The sequence below is a fragment of the Chelon labrosus genome, assembly GCF_963514085.1.
Source record: "Chelon labrosus genome assembly, chromosome: 21".
In the NCBI taxonomy this organism is placed as follows: domain Eukaryota; kingdom Metazoa; phylum Chordata; class Actinopteri; order Mugiliformes; family Mugilidae; genus Chelon; species Chelon labrosus.
In genome coordinates, this window is record NC_140354.1 from 22,351,281 (window position 1) to 22,370,830 (window position 19,550).

The 19,550-nt window shown below is 41.9% G+C and overlaps 1 gene segment (V, D, J or C); it reads right to left on the reverse strand.

The window, feature by feature from the left end:
- Positions 1-464: 464 nt before the first annotated feature.
- On the reverse strand, positions 465-3,420 carry LOC311506746 (immunoglobulin heavy constant mu-like). The segment is given in 6 exons: positions 3,351-3,420; positions 1,963-2,250; positions 1,538-1,837; positions 1,127-1,444; positions 542-675; positions 465-470 (listed from the first exon to the last, which is right to left on the reverse strand).
- Positions 3,421-19,550: the final 16,130 nt, after the last annotated feature.

Consider the following 19,550-nt stretch of genomic DNA (forward strand, 5'->3'; position numbering starts at 1 on the left):
GCTCAGATTCTTCCAAATGAAGCAGAGATGGCAGATGATGGTTCACAGCACAGATGGACAAAGAGCCAACACGTTGTCTGAACGTATCCCAGGGGTTTTTGGAGGTAAAGAAGCAGAATAGTCGTCAATGTCTGAGTCAGTCACCTGATCTCAGCTCAACAAACAGCATTTCACTTGCTGAAGGTAAAACTAAAGGTAGAAGAGCCACAAGACATCTGCAGTAGAGGCCTGACAAAGCATGACAAAGCAGGAAACCCACTGACCCATCCCACCGGGATGTCCATGGGTTCCAGACTTGAGGCAGTCTAAACTCTTAACATTTTATTTAGGATGAGGTTTATTTGTCCAATCACCTTTGAGCCTGTGGAAATAAGGGACTGTGTTTGAAAAATGATTGTAACTTTATGATTAATGTTTAAAAATTAAAGTTTCTATTCTCGTTTGTGAAGATGGGAATGAACGGCTCAAACCTACAGGACAAAATAAAAACTATATTTAGCCCTTTAAAAAGCTGAAACTCAAAACAACTCTGCATGTTTACCTTGATCAGGCTGAATATCATGCTATAGAGGAGAGAGAATATGAAGAGGACTATGAAGGAGGAGGATGTGAACCACAGGCTGCTGAACTCATCCTCTTCAGTGGCACCATCTGTGCATTTCAGAGCAAAACGTTCTAAAGAACAATAAGAAGAGGAAGGCACAGTATAGGTGGTTAGATGAGTTAGGTGTATGTATGCACATTTATTTTTATTAGGGCAACACACTCGTTCTCGCTCAATGAACAGCTGAACAACAGAACGGTAAAGCGAGGCTTGTCTGAAAACTACTGGTACAAAGTGAGTGTTTGTGCTTGTTTTAAGATGTTTTCATTCACGTACACACGGAACAAACGTTTCTCAATGCAACATTTATTTGGAACAGTCAGCACACTCATCAAGCTGCTGGACAATGGGACAAAGACAGATTTGAAACACACCACGACGACAAAGAAAACAATGTTTGTACAACCACAGTGATTGAGGACATCACAGAGTGAACAGGTTTTCATGACACAGAGACTGAATGACACATCAGCACAAAATACAACATTTAACGTTCCTTTACTTAATTTTCACATGAATTACCCGAGGCCTTAGACACTCCTCGACGTTCCATCGACTGATCACTACCAGCAGGCCAGACATTACAGTAGAACACCTTCTTCTGGTTCCACTTTTCCTTGGTGGTGATGTAAAGACTTGTAACTGAGTAGCCATTTGTGGTCTTCTGTGGAGGGAAGTTGACGCCATCAGTGTAGACTCCAGTATCTTCTGACCAGGTGATGTAGTAATCCTGCAGCACAGGACTGGAGACCAGACACACCAGAGTGACCTCAGCTGAGTTGTCTTGTCCAATGTCCTCATCTGGAAGGATGTGAACTGTCACTGTTGGGTCTGTCCCATCTGAAAGAGAGTCAAGGAGATCCATGACTGAGCTGAAGTCAACAACAACAGCAACCAATCCCTGTAATAGTCACTCTATGTTTAGTTACATACCTCCTTTGTTCACAGTCAGCTCTTGGATAACTGGTGTCATATCTCCTCTGGTGGCAGAACATCTCACTGTGTTGACTGTCTTCCACTCAGTGAGACTTTGAGTCAGTTTGCTGGTTTTGCTCTGTCCACTATCTTGTGTATTAATGTTGTTTGTCACAGGCTGTCCATTAATCTGCCAACTGATTGTAGTTTCAGAGACAATGTTTCCGTCCTGTCCAGTGACGACACACTCCAACTCTACCTGATTGATGTTAAATATTTTTGTAGGATTTGGGGAGTTCAGTGTCACTGTGATGGGATCTACATGAGGAGAAGTAAAGAAATTAATTATGAATCAGCACTATTTACTTTTTCTGAACAGGAAAAGAAAAAAGACAGTCTCCTTAGTATTAGCTTCAGATTTCCATATGTTAATGACTGTTTACCTTTGGAGATCTCTTTGGTATATTTTTCTCCTTTGTGAGTCACCTCACAAGTGTACACAGCTTTACTGTCCCAGTCTGATTTGTTGATTTTGAGGACACTGACAGATGAATATCCATTCTGAACGTCTTTGGGGCTCCAAGCAGTGAAGTCGGTAACAGTGTTTCCATTCTTATTCCAACTGAATTCCAGTCTGCCAGGGATAAACTCCTCAGCAGTACACACCAGAATTTGTTTGTCTCCACTTGGCACTGATAGCAAAGTTACCTTTGGAGGAACCTTTACCTCTGCTGAATAGAGAAAGAAATACATAATTATGTCATTTTATGTTTAATAACTGACAACACCTGCAGTCAGTATTCATTTCCTGTTACCTAAGACTCACATAGAACCTACAGAAGAATAATAATAAGAATAAGGATAAGAAAAACCTTTATTAGTCTCTCAATGGCTAAACTGAGGTTCACAACAGCTTACAGAGAAGACAGAATAAAAAATAACGAGAGCAAAAACAGTAGCTTGCAAAAGACAAATCATGAAATAGAAGGGGATAGAAATATTGCACGGATTGAATTGTAAAATATTGCATAGAGAGAGCTCAAGTAAGAGGTGTTGCAAGCAGCTGTCGGCTTCGACCAGCGCCGGGAGCGGAGTACAGAGAAATACTTTACAATATACAAACGTATATGAAGCTGCGCATTTCCTCCAGGATGAGTCACAGAACAACTGTAAGAGAAAGAATGAAAACATGGATACTTTGATCACACTGACTCCTGTATATTTGTTGTTATTTGGAGGTAAAATATATTGTTGAGAATCCAGACTGGTCCCTCTGGCGTTGGTCCACGTAAAAGTAAGACTTCCTGGGTTGAAGTCATGAGCGAGACAGCCAAGAGTGATCTGATCTCCAGCCCCAGAATCACACTGACTCAGAGGGAAAATCTTTGGTGCAACTGTTTCTGTGAAAGAAGAGGAAGTTTGAAGTTTAAATGTTTCTAAATATATAGCTACACAAATGTGTAATTTCAGAACACAACCTTCATTAACAGATCGAATAAGACCTGATTACAAATAACTGAAATAAATGCTCATCAAAGTTCTACAATTCTCAGCCGCTTCCCAATTGAAAATAGTTTGAAATTCAAGATCATGAAGGCTGCTTTTTTTTTTTTTTTTAATATGACATCAAACACCATGCTGAATTAATTGATAATGATTTAGAAGAATATTTTCTAATTATTTTAAAGAAACTGCCTCATTAAAAACATCTGGTCAGCTCTGTTTCATCTGCTCTGTCAGTTTAAATTTAAAGACCATATGAACAGAACTTTTTTTTCTCTCAATAAATATAAAGAAGTCACTGCAGATATTATGTTTAAATGTGTCTTACCTGAAGTTACTGTGACTGTAGTTCCTTTACCCCAGTTGAGGAAAGCATTATCACAGTGCTGTGTCTCCATTCACTGGCTGAACATAAACCAAGAGCACCTGGAAAAACAAGTAAAAACCTGAGAAATGGATGAAATCAACACAAATCCTGCTCAGTGTGATACTGTGGTGTCACCCTGTGTGTTGTACAGGTCAGTCTGTGAGACTCTCCAGGTCTTTTAACCACTGGTTCAGACTCTGTTATGGTCCAACCTTCAGCTCCACTCCAAACAAACAGAGCAACCACCAAGAGTGTCAGCTTTCTGTCAGCCATGTTGACAGTGTGATTAGTAGGTTTTCAGCTCCCCTTTAAATATGATGTCAACTGGAGCCCTGTGAGAATTTGGTTACAGTCAGCTCCTCCTACATCACTCCATCTATTTAAGCATGCTTAAATTCCTAATTTTGCTTTCATATTTATTTAAGTATTTTGCTTATATCCAAATTTAAACTCCCTGGCACAGTGCATATATTTCTCTTGGTGACTGCTTTTTTGTTGACTGTTTCCATGTTGTTTGCCCCATTTATCCAATCTCCCATTTAGCCAAAAGTATTGGCTCATCTGCCAACTCTCAACTCTTCTGGGAAGGCTTTCCGCAATGTGTAGGAGTGTGTTTATGACCATTCTTCCTGAAGCACATTTGTGAGGTCAGACACTGATGTTGGTTGAAAAGGCCTGGCTCTCAGTCTTGGCTCTAATTCATCCCAAATGTGTTCTATCAGGTTGACGTCAGGACTCTGTGCAGGCCAGTCAAGTTCTTCCACACCAAACTCACTCATCCATGTCTTTATGGACCTTGCTTTGTGAACTGGTGAGCAGTCATATTGGAACAGGAAGGTTCCATCCCCAAACTGTTCCCACAAAATTGGGAGCATGGAATTGTCCAAAATCTCTTGGTATGCTGAAGCATTCAGAGTTTCTTCTACTGGAACTAAGGGGCCAAGCCCAGCTCCTGAAAAACAACCCCACATCATAATCTCCCCTCCACCAAACTTCACACTTGCCGCAGTGCAGTCAGACAATTACTGTTTTCCTGGCAACCACCAAACCAAGATTCATCCATCAGATTGTGAGATGGAGAAGCTTGATTCATCACTCCAGAGGACACGTCTCCAGTGGTCATCTGGCTCTTTGCATTGCACTTGGCTGATTCTTCTGATAGGTCACAGAAGGAAGTCAAGCTAAAAGTAAAGAAAAAACTGTTCAGATCCACTTGCCTTTTTAAACCTCTCCTTGTGTCAAGCCCAAATTATGCTTCCGCGTTGACACAGCGCGAGGGGGCGGACCCCCGTACGTCCTACGCAAGGGCCAGACGTGCACCTCCCAAAAATCCTCGACGCGCGTCGAGGCGACGCAACAGCAACGCAGCAGCAACGCAGCAGCAACGCAGCAGCAACGCAGCAGCAACGCAGCGGCATTGGCTGTGATTGGTCCACTAACTACATCCGCTGGAGACCGCTTTTCCGGTTTCCACTCATAAACACCGCCATTTTTAAAAAGTCTTCAGTTTGGTTGGTCTTTGAGAATGGACAACATCGTTCACTGTGACTACGACAAAAGCCGGAAGGTAAATAACTATACGAGGCGAGACACGTCACAAGAGTCTCGGTCGGTCGGTCACAAAAAATCATAGCGCCCTCTACCGGTGTGGCATTGAATTGCATTTCGACACGTAAACCCCACGCAGAACCATCACGGTCTCACGACTGCGTCCAAGCAACTGCGTGGCCATTGCGTGACCATTGCATGATCACTACGCGGAAGCATAATTTGGGCTTTAGTCTGACAGTAGAGAGGGGTTCAGAGGAGCTGTCCAGTGCTGAAATGAGTGACTGCTGCTTGTCAGAGGCCTTGACACAAGGGAAGTTGTCAAAGGCTTAAATTCCAGATCTCTGGTCCTAGAGCGCCCTCTAGTGTTTTAAAACAAGTGGCAGTAAATTTCCAGTCTCACCTTTAAAAAGTCATGACATTGTTCAGCTTTTAGATGATGAGTCAATACTGTTTTGTCATTTCATATATTTTTTTAAAACTAGTAGAGATTTATGTCTGGACTGGTTTGTTTTAAATTCAAATTCAAGGGAATGAACTCACAATTCCTCCCAGAGACACACAGACACATCAGTCCTGTTGTTAGTTAAGATTGTTCAAATAACATTCTATGATATGACCATATTAAATGGTACTGTCATTCACTGAATGCGTGTTACAGTAATGCTGCTGGAATTAGATTTTAAATTCTCACTGAAAACTCCCAAAGTTACAAACTGACTTGTGTCTGATCAAAGATCACATGTTACTACTTCAATCTGTGTTCAAGTCAGTTTCAAAGTTACTGTGAGCCACTAATGGAGGAAGATAGACAGATGCTGAACTGTTTCTCTCAGTGATCTGATGTGAAATCATTAGTGGTGTGAGGGCTCCTCCTCTGGTGGCTTCATGTTCCAAGTGTTCAGACACTGAGAGGTTTTTGTTCAGGTCGACTGGTGGTTTGTGTTACTGTGACTCTCTGGCACAGTAATACACAGCAGAGTCTTCAGGCTGCACATTCTGTCCATTTAGAGTCACTGTGTTGCTGGAAGAGTCTAAGTTGATGTTGAACTTGTTCTTTAGAGAATCTTTGTAGTATGTTGAAGAGCCAGTTCTCCTCCCAATAAACTCCAGTAAATTTTCCTGCAGGTTGTCTGATCCAAGCTGTCCAATACCTGCTAACAGAATAAGAGACCTGACAGGTGATGGTCAGACGTTGACCTGGCTGCACAGTCACAGAGGCTGGCTGTGTCAACTGTTCACACTTCACACCTGTTAAAAGAAGAAAATGTTTTCTATCAAATGATCAGGTTATATTAGAAAACAACATGTGCTGACTATCATCTAAAGAGACTCACATCCAGCTGCTAGGAGCAGTAACAGAGCTACAGGAAACATGTTTGTTGGTGAAGCTGACTTGCTGTGAACTCCACTCCACAGTCTGATGGGAAGTTTTTATAGCTGAGGAAAAAAGGAGGTCACTTAGTTTGCATACAATCAAACATATGAAGCATCAGTGTTGGTCTAACTGGAGTCAGTTGGACTTAAATCAGTTGGAGGTGTTAACAGTGTGTCTTCTGGAGTGTGTCTTAATCGTCCGTTATTCAATGTGAAAGTTGTTTTCAGAGCCTGACATGCTTCAGTGCTTGTTACACCCCTCTGCACCTCTACTGGTGTCTGTGGCTTGTGCTTAATCACCTTAACCAGCCACACCTGAGAAGACTGAATAAAGTGCATTGTTGCAGAGGCCTAAGACGACCACTTTTCAGCTGCAGAGGCTCACCATGTCTAACCTGTCACCTTGTTGATTTCTTTTGAATTAAATAAACCCTTATTATTTTTTAACTCTGTCATGTGTCTCCTCTTTATGTTGTGGCAATTGAGCCAGGTCCTAACAGTCATGGTGGTAACTTGACTGTGACTGCAGTTGTAAAGGCTGATATGAAGGATATATAAGCAGCAGACAGCTGGAGAAAGACACCTGACATTGACTGGCCTCTTGTGTTTCTATAACCAGAAGTTCAAAATTATTTTTTAGAATTTCCCCAAATAAATGCTCATTTAATGTCATTAATAATAATATTTATTGTCCATAAAACAGTGTTGTAAATACCTGGACAATGACTGTTGTAAATGGCTGTTAAGAACTTATAACCAGAATGCTTATTTATTTATTATGTATGTGTTTAATGTTTAGTTTTCTTGGTTTTCCCAACAGAGAAAAATATACATTATTTCTCTTCAGGTTTAATCCAGTCAGTATTCAGGACTGGAGGTTTTTGTACAGCTGCTCAACCAACTTCAGTCACTGTCAGTCTCTGCGAGCACAATAATAAACAGCAGAATCTTCACTCTTCAGACTGTTCATCTGCAGAAACACCTGCTGTCTGTCGTTGTCTCTGGAGATGGTGAACCGGCCTTGAACTGACTGAGAGTAGTATTGGTGTCTACCAACACCACTAACATAAGCAACCCACTCCAGTCCTTTTCCAGGAGCCTGTCTGACCCAAGCCATGTGGTAGCTGCTGAATGTGAATCCAGAGCCTGTACAGGTCAGTGTGTGGGATTCTCCAGGTCTTTTAACCACTGGTTCAGATTCTGTCAGAGTCTGACCATCAACACCTGTCAAGAGAATAAAAAGCATCAAGTGAAATAAGCTGCTGACTCCAATCAAAGCTATGTAAAATGAATATGAGTGAAAGTGTTGACCTGCCCAGCAGATAGTTAAAAGCAGCAGTCCTGTCCTACAGTCCATCATGTTAAACTGTGTGTTCACTGTTCTCTGTCATCCTCTCTGCAGTCAGATAAGTAGAGGTGGAAGACATCTTTGTTTTGCATTGACTCCTCCTCTCATGAAGGATGCAGCTGGACTGGACTTGTTGGTTTTGTTTGTCTGATTTTAGTATCCAGTAAAATTCATGACTGACCTGAAACATTCATTCAACCTGTATCTGATCTTCAGAAGCTGATTTTGTGATCTGTGAGTATACTGTATGAATGTGTTCATGAATGTGATTGACCATGATCTTGTATGGTGGATCTAGGGAGGGAGCCCACCTGTCCAGTGGTAGAGCTTGAAGTGTAATTAGTAGCAGCCTATAAAAGGGACCCCTCTCACAGAGACAAGGGGGACTGGTTGATTGGCAGAGCTGCTACCAGACCTCAGGCCACCAAAGCACATTAGTCAGGATTTCTTTTGTTGTGTCTTGTAAGTCCTTTTTTTGTTGTAATGATTTACACTGGTGAATAAACACTTGGTTGGTCTGAACCTCATCTGAGCCTCAAGCCTCCTGTTTCAATCCAATCACTGCCAGGCCATTCCAGCACTATATTAGTTGGTACAATATATATATATATATATATATACATATATATATATATATGTATATATGTATATGTGATTATTTTGTACATTATATTATTATTATGAATTTTTTTTTATTCATCACAACAGTTTGTACGAGGATTTCCTCCAAAACAAATGCTTTAAATTGTGTTTTGACATCTCAACAAAAACATCTTTAGCGGACATATGTTGCTAGTTCAAATTAAATTAATTATTCATTATTTTTAAAAAAAAAGATAAATATAACTCTATGCCATTTATTCAATAATGATGGAAGATACATTTGGCTTCTTGAAGTTGAATGTCTTGTTAGATTCAGTTTTTAAAGTCATGTCACTCTGAGATCATTGGATCAAATCTAAAGACTGTTTCTGTCTGTACTTTAACAGTAAACACAGCTGAAATCATTAGTGGTGTGAGGGCTCCTCTTCCTTTTGTTCAGGTCTGTTGGTGTTTTGTGTCCCTGTGGGGCCACGTACACAGTAATACACAGCTGTGTGGAGAGGATCTGATCAGAGCTCTTCTGTCACACAGACACACACTTCACTTCCTTATAAGGCAACACACAAGAGGATGTATTGACATATGACTGATAGTAAAACAGTTCAATTCAAATCAGTCTAAATGTAGAAGAAATGTTCAGGTATTGGTTTTCATTTCTCATAAAGAGAAGGTGGAAACATGGATATTTGAATAAATGAGGCAATGACACAAGATGACAAATGTACTTAGTGATGATCTCTAATCAGAATGTATTTAAATAGATTAAAATGAAGATGAAACACTCTGATATAGTTCTTGTATTCAGAGGAAAATATCCAGAAAGTCAAGATATATTTAAAACACTGTGTCTTGATGAGTTGAGTTTTTGTACAGCTGCTCAACCAACTTCAGTCACTGTGATTGTCTAGAACAATAATAAACAGCAGAGTCTTTAGTCTTCAGACTGCTCATCTGCAGATACACCTGCTGTCTGCTGTTGTCTCTGGAGATGGTGAACCGGCCCTGAACTGACTGAGAGTAGTATTTGCTGCCACTGTTATCACTGATAGCTGCAATCCACTCCAGTCCTTTTCTAGCAGCCTGTCTGATCCAAGCGTTCCAGGGATGGCTACTGAACCCTGAATATGTACAGGTCAGTGTGTGGGATTCTCCAGGTCTTTTAACCACTGGTCCAGACTCAGTCAGTGTTTGACCCTCAGTACCTGCAGAAATGGAAACAGCTCATTAGTTCAGTCACATTGTCTTCACATCACTATGTTTGTCCAACACATTTTCATGTCCTTACCAGCCAAGGTACAAAACATGATGAAGAAAATAACAGGTGTGATCATTGTAAAAGTCACTTGTCTTTGTCCAGTCTGCAGTGTGTATGTTAGACTGAGCTGACCTTTGCTCTGCAACACATATAAACACATCAAAGATATCAGTTTTGCATTGACTCCTCCTCCTCAGAGAGAAACACACCATATTTCACACATCTCTGAAAACTCAACTATGTAGATCATTATTCTACATTTGGATATTTACACCTTGAAGCTTCAACTGGACAAAGACACAACTCCAAATAAATGATGATGATGCTTCCTATTGACTCCATAAATAAACAACTTCATGGAGAAATAAGCTGCTAAATCAACTTCAATATTAATGATATATATTTCACAACTTCTCTTCAATATGTTACTGCAGTTTTTAACTTGATTCATATTGTTGTTCTCAGCAGCAACTGGACCAGTTTTAGATTTGGAATATTATGGATAAATGTCCATTTACAGTTCATGTGTCATTCAACACTGCTGTAAAATATCATTATTATCCATTGGTTATCCAAAAAACAACTTGTTATTGGCAACTATATAAAACAGGAAGTCACAAACCACAACCACAGCTGCTCCTTTCCTAGTGTGCATCTGTATTTCATTCTCTGTCCTCTCATTCATGATGTCTTGTGGCCACCTGTAGGTATTTGTGAAGTATTTGTTGAGCCTCTGTTCTTCCTTTGTGTATTTGACCCAGTAACACAGCAGAGTCCTCTGACTTTTAGATGGACAGTCTCAGATATCTCATGCTGATGCTGTTATCTCTGCTGATTTCTATCCATCCATTCACATTGTTGACATATCTATGAGCAGCTGCATCACTGAGTTTAAATCCCATCAACATTTCCACCTCCTTTAACATCATCATTTAGTTGTCTCTATATAGAAGCTGTGTGAGACTTCTGATATTTGATAAAATTAGGGAACTGATGTCAACAAGTCAGTCCTCTCTGATCTGTGTATATCATCAACACTACAACCATGAGTCATTTAATCATTCTAAAATATCAGTCCAAGTTTAGACATCAGGTTGTTTTCACAACAAAATAAATAATCTCCAGTTTTATTCTGATCACTGAGCAACATTTTTTTTTAAATATATTTTCTGTCATCTCACAAAGTCACAATGCTTTAAATTTGTCTTTAACTGTCAATGTCTCACATTCCTAATCAGCCAAAATCATGTTTTGATATAATTCTAATCGAACTGATTTCATATCTTATATGGTTTGTATTTAGATGATGATTAAGTATCAAACATTGAGACAGAAAACCCAGCTGTCTTTGAGTCACATTGCTGTTTGTTGTCTGTGGAGGTTTTTGTACAGCTGCTCAACCAACTTCAGTCACTGTGAGTCTCTAGCACAATAATAAACAGCAGAATCTTCAGTCTTTAGACTGTTCATCTGCAGATAAACCTGTTCTCTGTTGTTGTCTCTGGAGATGGTGAACTGGCCTTGAACTGACTGAGAGTAGTATTGGCTGCTACCACTGCCACTACTAATGTATGCAATCCACTCCAGTCCTTTTCCAGGAGCCTGTCTGACCCAGCCCATCCAGTAGCTGCTGAATGTGTATCCAGAGCCTGTACAGGTCAGTGTGTGGGATTCTCCAGGTCTTTTAACCACTGGTTCAGATTCTGTCAGAGTCTGACCATCAACACCTGTCAAGAGAATAAAAAGCATCAAGTGAAATAAGCTGCTGACTCCAATCAAAGCTATGTAAAATGAATATGAGTGAAAGTGTTGACCTGCCCAGCAGATAGTTAAAAGCAGCAGTCCTGTCCTACAGTCCATCATGTTAAACTGTGTGTCCACTGTTCTCTGTCATCCTCTCTGCAGTCAGATAAGTAGAGGTGGAAGACATCTTTGTTTTGCATTGACTCCTCCTCTCAGGAAGGATGCAGCTGGACTTGTCGGTTTTGTTCGTCTGATTTTAATATCCAGTAAAATTCATGACTGACCTGAAACATTCATTCAACCTGTATCTGATCTTCAGAAGTTGATTTTGTGATCTGTGAGTATACTGTATGAATGTGTTCATGAATGTGATTGACCATGATCTTGTATGGTGGATCTAGGGAGGGAGCCCACCTGTTCAGTGGTAGAGCTTGAAGTGTAATTAGTAGCAGCCTATAAAAGGGACCCCTCTCACAGAGACAAGGGGGACTGGTTGATTGGCAGAGCTGCTACCAGACCTCAGGCCACCAAAGCACATTAGTCAGGATTTCTTTTGTTATGTCTTGTAAGTCCTTTTTTTGTTGTAATGATTTACACTGGTGAATAAACACTTGGTTGGTCTGAACCTCATCTGAGCCTCAAGCCTCCTGTTTCAATCCAACAACTGCCAGGCCATTCCAGCACTATATTAGTTGGTACAATATATATATATATATATACATATATATATATATATGTATATATGTATATGTGATTATTTTGTACATTATATTATTATTATGAATTTTTTTTCATTCATCACAACAGTTTGTACGAGGATTTCCCCCAAAACAAATGCTTTTAATTGTGTTTTGACATATCAACAAAAACATCTTTAGCGGACATATGTTGCTTGTTCAAATTAAATTAATTATTCATTATTTAAAAAAAAAGATAAATATAACTCTATGCCATTTATTCAATAATGATGGAAGATACATTTGGCTTCTTGAAGTTGAATGTCTTGTTAGATTCAGTTTTTAAAGTCATGTCACTCTGAGATCATTGGATCAAATCTAAAGACTGTTTCTGTCTGTACTGTAACAGTAAACACAGCTGAAATCATTAGTGGTGTGAGGGCTCCTCTTCCTTTTGTTCAGGTCTGTTGGTGTTTTGTGTCCCTGTGGGGCCAAGTACACAGTAATACACAGCTGTGTGGAGAGGATCTGATCAGAGCTCTTCTGTCACACAGACACACACTTCACTTCCTTATAAGGCAACACACAAGAGGATGTATTGACATATGACTGATAGTAAAACAGTTCAATTCAAATCAGTCTAAATGTAGAAGAAATGTTCAGGTATTGGTTTTCATTTCTCATAAAGAGAAGGTGGAAACATGGATATTTGAATAAATGAGGCAATGACACAAGATGACAAATGTACTTAGTGATGATCTTTAATCAGAATGTATTTAAATAGATTAAAATGAAGATGAAATGCTCTGATATGGTTCTTGTATTCAGAGGAAAATATCCAGAAAGTCAAGATATATTTAAAACACTGTGTCTTGATGAGTTGAGTTTTTGTACAGCTGCTCAACCAACTTCAGTCACTGTGATTGTCTAGCACAATAATAAACAGCAGAATCTTCAGTCTTCAGACTGTTCATCTGCAGATACACCTGCTGTCTGCTGTTGTCTCTGGAGATGGTGAACCGGCCCTGAACTGACTGAGAGTAGTATTTGCTGCCACTGTTATCACTGATAGCTGCAATCCACTCCAGTCCTTTTCTAGCAGCCTGTCTGATCCAAGCGTTCCAGAGATGGCTACTGAACCCTGAATATGTACAGGTCAGTGTGTGGGATTCTCCAGGTCTTTTAACCACTGGTCCAGACTCAGTCAGTGTTTGACCCTCAGTACCTGCAGAAATGGAAACAGCTCATTAGTTCAGTCACATTGTCTTCACATCACTTTGTTTGTCCAACACATTTTCATGTCCTTACCAGCCAAGGTACAAAACATGATGAAGAAAATAACAGGTGTGATCATTGTAAAAGTCACTTGTCTTTGTCCAGTCTGCAGTGTGTATGTTAGACTGAGCTGACCTTTGCTCTGCAACACATATAAACACATCAAAGATATCAGTTTTGCATTGACTCCTCCTCCTCAAAGAGAAACACACCATATTTCACACATCTCTGAAAACTCAACTATGTAGATCATTATTCTACATTTGGATATTTACACCTTGAAGCTTCAACTGGACAAAGACACAACTCCAAATAAATGATGATGATGCTTCCTATTGACTCCATAAATAAACAACTTCATGGAGAAATAAGCTGCTAAATCAACTTCAATATTAATGATATATATTTCACAACTTCTCTTCAATATGTTACTGCAGTTTTTAACTTGATTCATATTGTTGTTCTCAGCAGCAACTGGACCAGTTTTAGATTTGGAATATTCTGGATAAATGTCCACTTACAGTTCATGTGTCATTCAACACTGCTGTAAAATATCATTATTATCCATTGGTTATCCAAAAAACAACTTGTTATTGGCAACTATATGAAACAGGAAGTCACAAACCACAACCACAGCTGCTCCTTCCCAAGTGTGCATCTGTATTTCATTCTCTATCCTCTCATTCATGATGTCGTGCTGCCACCTGTAGGTCATTGTGAAGTATTTTTGAGCCTCTGTTCTTCCTTTGTGTATTTGACCAGGATGTAGGTGGATGTGATCAGTTATGTGCTGAGGGCAGGAGGGATATTTTACATATGGATATAGATATATTTTTGTACATGTTGGTGATGATTAGACCAGATGACAACAGAGATTTGATCTGAATAAATAAACCATTATCAGCTGCTTTTAAGGCCTTTCTACAGACTCCATCAAATGATTATCAAGTAATTATAAGAGAACAAATATCAAACTTAGTCCTTGTCCTTCACTGTCCTCTAGTGTCTCCTTAAATTGGACTGTACATTTCCATTCTTTCAAACATATCATGGTATTTTACAGCATATTTTTTTGGCCTCAGGTGTTAAAGCAGCTCAAGATTAAACATTGCTATTCCAGTGTAAATCACCCAGAGAGCCAGGGTGCTCTTGAACACTTTCACCAGACATTACAGACATCATGTTACGCACATACTGTCTGAAGTTTGAAAAAGACTGGGATGAAGGAGTTCATTTACAGATGTTTGCCATAAGGGAGGTGGTACAGGAATCTCTGGGGTTTAGTCCATCTGAGTTGGTATTTGTCCGTACAGTCCAAGGTCCATTAAAACTTTAAGGTGTAAAATGAATGTGTGAAAACACTGAACCAAACTTGTTGGACTGTGGGAGCAATTTCAGGTTTAGACTACGCTTGTGAAAAAGCCTGAGTCAATGTTGAGGCAGCACAGGTCAGGATTAAAGGTTGGTTTGACGAGCACATGAAAAGTAGAACATTTTTACCTGGTGACAAGGTTTTAGTATTGCTTCCCTGGGTCTAGCTTGGAAGCTCAATATACTGGTTAGTGATTATTCTGTCCCTTATTCTGTCCAGTTTGTGAATAACCATGCTGAAATGAAAACTGATCCCAGCTTTATTCTGCAAAACTGCAGCATCGCACACATGAAAGTAGAAAGGCCAGTAGCAAGACAAACACGATTCAAAGTCCCCGTTACAGCAAACAAAATACAGGTCGGTGCAACTAACAATGAACCCAAAGCCTCCTCTCTCGACCCCAGTAAACAGTGTCCAGTACACAAGAAGCCACATTCACTCGCCAAATGTAGAGGATTTAGAATGAAGACACTATATGAGAGGAAAGGCCTGCTCAAGGAGTTGTCAATCTGCTACAAGTGTCTCTCATCAACAGAACACAGGGCCAAAAACTGTAGAGCTGTTATTCACTGTGCGGAGTGCAACAGTGATGCACATATTTCCGCCATGCATGCAGGGCCACCCCCATGGGCAGCTGCAGACCCTGTCACTTTACCAGAGGCGCAAGGCGGGGAGCCGGATATCCCAAGCCCCACGTTGACCACATCCAGCTGCACTGAAGTATGTGGACGAGGGCTGCAGGGAAAGTCTTGTTCTAAAATTTGCCTGGTAAATGTGTACCCCAGCTCAGCCCCTCATGAGAAAAGAAAAGTGTATGCAATTTTAGATGATCAAAGTAATGTTTCATTGGCCCGTTCCCCCCTTTTTGATATGTTCAATCTACATGGTGAAGCTCTCCCATACACGATGAAAACATGCTCAGGCACAGTTAACAGACTAGGGCGCAGAGCTCATGGCTTTGTCATCGAGGGTGTAAATAGAAAAGTGTCCATACCACTACCAATACTTACTGAATGTGATCAGATCCCGGACAACAGGAGCGAGATACCGACCCCGGAAGCTGCAGCTGCGCATCCTCACCTATGCCATGTAGCCACACAAATACCGCCACTTGATCCATCATCTGACATTCTTCTCCTCCTGGGCCGAGATGTGATACAGGCTCACAAGGTTCGCCGCCAGGTAAATGGCCCAAATGATGCACCTTACGCCCAAGAGCTTGATCTCGGGTGGGTAATTGTCGGCGATGTCTGCCTCTCAGGAGCCCACAGGCCTACAGTGAACTCCTACAAGACAAACATCCTTGGTAATGGTCGCCCCAGTTTTCTTTCTCCCTGCGAAAACAGAATCTACACAAAGGTAAAGTTCACAGAAGACAACACCTTTTTTGAGAGCACCCAAGCTAAAGATGAACTGAGCAAACACATCTTTAAACAAACGGCAGACGATGACAAACTGGCACTCTCTGCCGAAGATGAGTCATTTCTGAATGTTAGGCACAATGGGTTTGCTAAAGACGAGGCAAATAACTGGGTGGCCCCTCTCCCTTTTCGCCATCCCCGACACCGCTTACCTAACAACAGAGAGCAGATACTGAACCGCCTCATGTCACTACGCAAGACGTTAAAGAGAAAACCGGAGATGAGAGAGCATTACGTGGAGTTTATGGAAAAGATATTCAGTAAAGGACACGCAGAAAAGGCTCTCCCTCTTGAACCCCACCAAGAATGCTGGTATCTTCCGAGCTTTGGTGTTTACCACCCCCAAAAACCGGGAAAAATCAGAATTGTCTTTGATTCAAGTGCCCAGTGTGGAAATATGTCTCTCAATCAAGTGCTACTTAAAGGCCCAGACCTTAATAACAGCCTTGTAGGCGTCCTCCTCCGTTTCAGAGGGGAGCCATATGCTGTGATGGCTGACGTGGAGCAAATGTTTCACAACTTTATGGTCAGGGAGGACCATCGCGATTATCTGCGCTTTCTATGGTTCCGCGATCACGACCTGGATGGAGAAGTGGACGAGTTTCGTATGACAGTTCACGTGTTTGGAAACTGTCCATCGCCATCTGTCGCAATTTATGGACTCAAGAGAACTGCTGTGGAGGGAGAGAGGGAGTTCGGCAGCGATGTGAGGGAATTTATTGAGCACCATTTTTATGTCGATGATGGGCTAAAGTCATTCGCCTTTGAGACTGAAGCAATCGACATCCTTTGCAGAACACAAAAAATGCTGGCTCAGTCCAACATCCGTCTCCACAAGATCTCGTCCAACAGTCCTGTGGTCACCAGCGCTTTCCCAGACGAAGATCTTGCCACAGGTCTGCAGGGCCTCGAGCTTGGACAACATGCTCCCCCCATGCAACGCAGCCTCGGACTAGGCTGGAACTTGTCTACAGACCAGTTGTCATTTCGAGTCGAAAGCAGTGACAAGCCCTTCACTAAACGCGGTGTACTATCTGTCATCAACAGTTTGTATGACCCACTTGGGTTTGCTGTGCCAGTCAGCGTTGAAGGCCGCTCCATTCTGAGAGAGATCTCCAAGGACATCAGTGAATGGGATACCCCACTACCAAAGGAGAAACAGGACAAGTGGCAACAATGGAAAGACTCGCTAAAGCACCTACAACAACTCAAGGTCTCCCGTATGTATACATCCATCTCACTATCCAAAGCACAGAGAAAGGAAATTCACGTTTTTTGTGATGCATCCACAAAAGCGGTTGGGGCCGTTGCCTATCTGAAACTCACAGCTGCTGACGGACACAGTGAGGGGGGCTTTCTCCTTGGTAAGGCCAGGCTGGCTCCAAAACCAGACATCACAATTCCCAGGTTAGAGCTCTGTGCTGCTGTGCTGGCTGTAGAAGTAGCAGACATGGTCCTAGAAGAGCTCGACACTACAATTGATGGAGTAAACTTCTACACAGACTCTAAAGTAGTGCTCGGTTACATTTTCAACGAGAAGAGACGCTTTTATGTGTATGTACATAATCGTGTGGAACGCATCAGGCGGTCCACCCAGAACCACCAATGGCATTACGTGCCCACACATCTAAACCCAGCCGATCACGCCACACGTGGACTGCCTGCCGAGCACCTTTCCCACTCTACATGGCTCAGCGGGCCTCCCTTCCTTGCTAACTCAAGCCAAGGTCAAGTACAGGAGGAGCCCTTTGACCTCATTAACCCTGAACATGACACCGAACTGCGCCCAGAGATTATATCCTGTGCTACTTCTCTGGCAAATGCTAAGCTCGGAGCTGCAAGGTTTGAGAGATTCTCCAGTTGGAGCAGTCTGTTGAAGGCCATCGCCAGGCTCGCCCACATCGTCACATCTTTTAAAGGTGCACCTGAGAGCGCATGCCGTGGATGGCACAAGTGTGACAAGAACATCACTGAAATTCAACTCCAGCAGGCTAAAGCAGTCATCATTCATGCAGTTCAAAGTGAGGTGTATGCAGACGACATCACGCACATGGAACGGGGTGAGCCTGTCCCCAAGCAAAGCCCACTTAGCAAGCTAAGCCCATTCATGGACACTAACAGAATTCTCAGAGTTGGAGGTCGGCTAGCCAAAGCTCAACTGACAACGGACGAAACACACCCCATACTCATTCCCAATAAGCACCATGTCTCTCAGCTCATAATCAGACACTTTCATTCACAAGTATGCCACCAGGGCAGACACATTTCTGAAGGCGCAATCAGAGCTGCAGGTTTTTGGATAGTGGGCGGGAAGAGAGCTATCAGTAGCGTTATCTTTAACTGCGTCACATGTCGGAGATTAAGGGGCAAGCGACAAGAACAGATCATGTCAGATCTGCCAGAAGACAGGATGTGCGCAGACCCTCCGTTTACATGTGTAGGCCTAGATGTTTTTGGCCCATGGCCCGTCACAGTCAGAAAAACACGTGGAGGCCAAGCAGAAGCTAAAAGATGGGCAGTCATCTTTGCATGTATGAGTACTCGTGCCGTACACATTGAGGTAATAGAGTCAATGGACACTTCATCGTTTATTAATGCACTGCGCCGTTTCTTTGCCATCCGAGGTGCAGTCAAGCTGCTCAGATCAGACTGCGGCACAAATTTTGTGAGCGCTTGCAGAGAACTTCAAATCGATAAAAAGGGCTGTCACAATGGCAAAATCAACACCTATCTTGGAGACAGTGGTTGTGAGTGGCAGTTTAATCCCCCGCATGCTTCGCACATGGCTGGATCATGGGAACGCATGATCGGCGTCAGTCGGCGGATCCTAGATGCAATGCTGTTGCAGCACGGAAAGGCCAAGCTCACACATGAGGTGCTAGTAACATTCATGGCAGAAGTCTCTGCAATAGTTAATGCAAGGCCACTCACGGCGGTTTCCACTGACTCAGAGCATCCTGAGATTCTCACTCCTGCCATGCTGCTCACGCAGAAGGTCGGCATGCCTCCAGTCACGCCAGGGCACTTTGACGACCGCGACCTGTTTAGAGCACAATGGAGACGTGTACAGTACCTGGCCAATGTCTTCTGGGGACGATGGAAGAGGGAATTCCTGAGTGGATTACAACCTCGTCGTAAGTGGAGGACGCCCAAACCTAATCTACAAATCGGAGATGTCGTCTTGCTTAAAGATGGACAAGAGAACAGGAATGATTGGCCTCTTGGGGTTGTTGCACAGACTTTTCCTAGCCAGGATGGCAGAGTAAGGAAGGTCCAAGTTAAGATAATCCGCAACGGTGAACAGAGACTGTACTTGAGACCTATCAGTGAAGTCATCCTGCTGGTACCAAAGAACCACACCTGAAAGACTTCTCATATCCTTTGAAAACAGTGGGTTTGGGTTATGACATCTTACAGATGTCAGGCGGGGAGTATTCTGTCCCTTAGTTTGTCTTTTCATTATATTTTGCACTTGGGATTCGTTATGTGTCAGGTTGTAGTTATTTCTCTCTCTATTAATCTGGAAAATGTGCCTTTAAGAG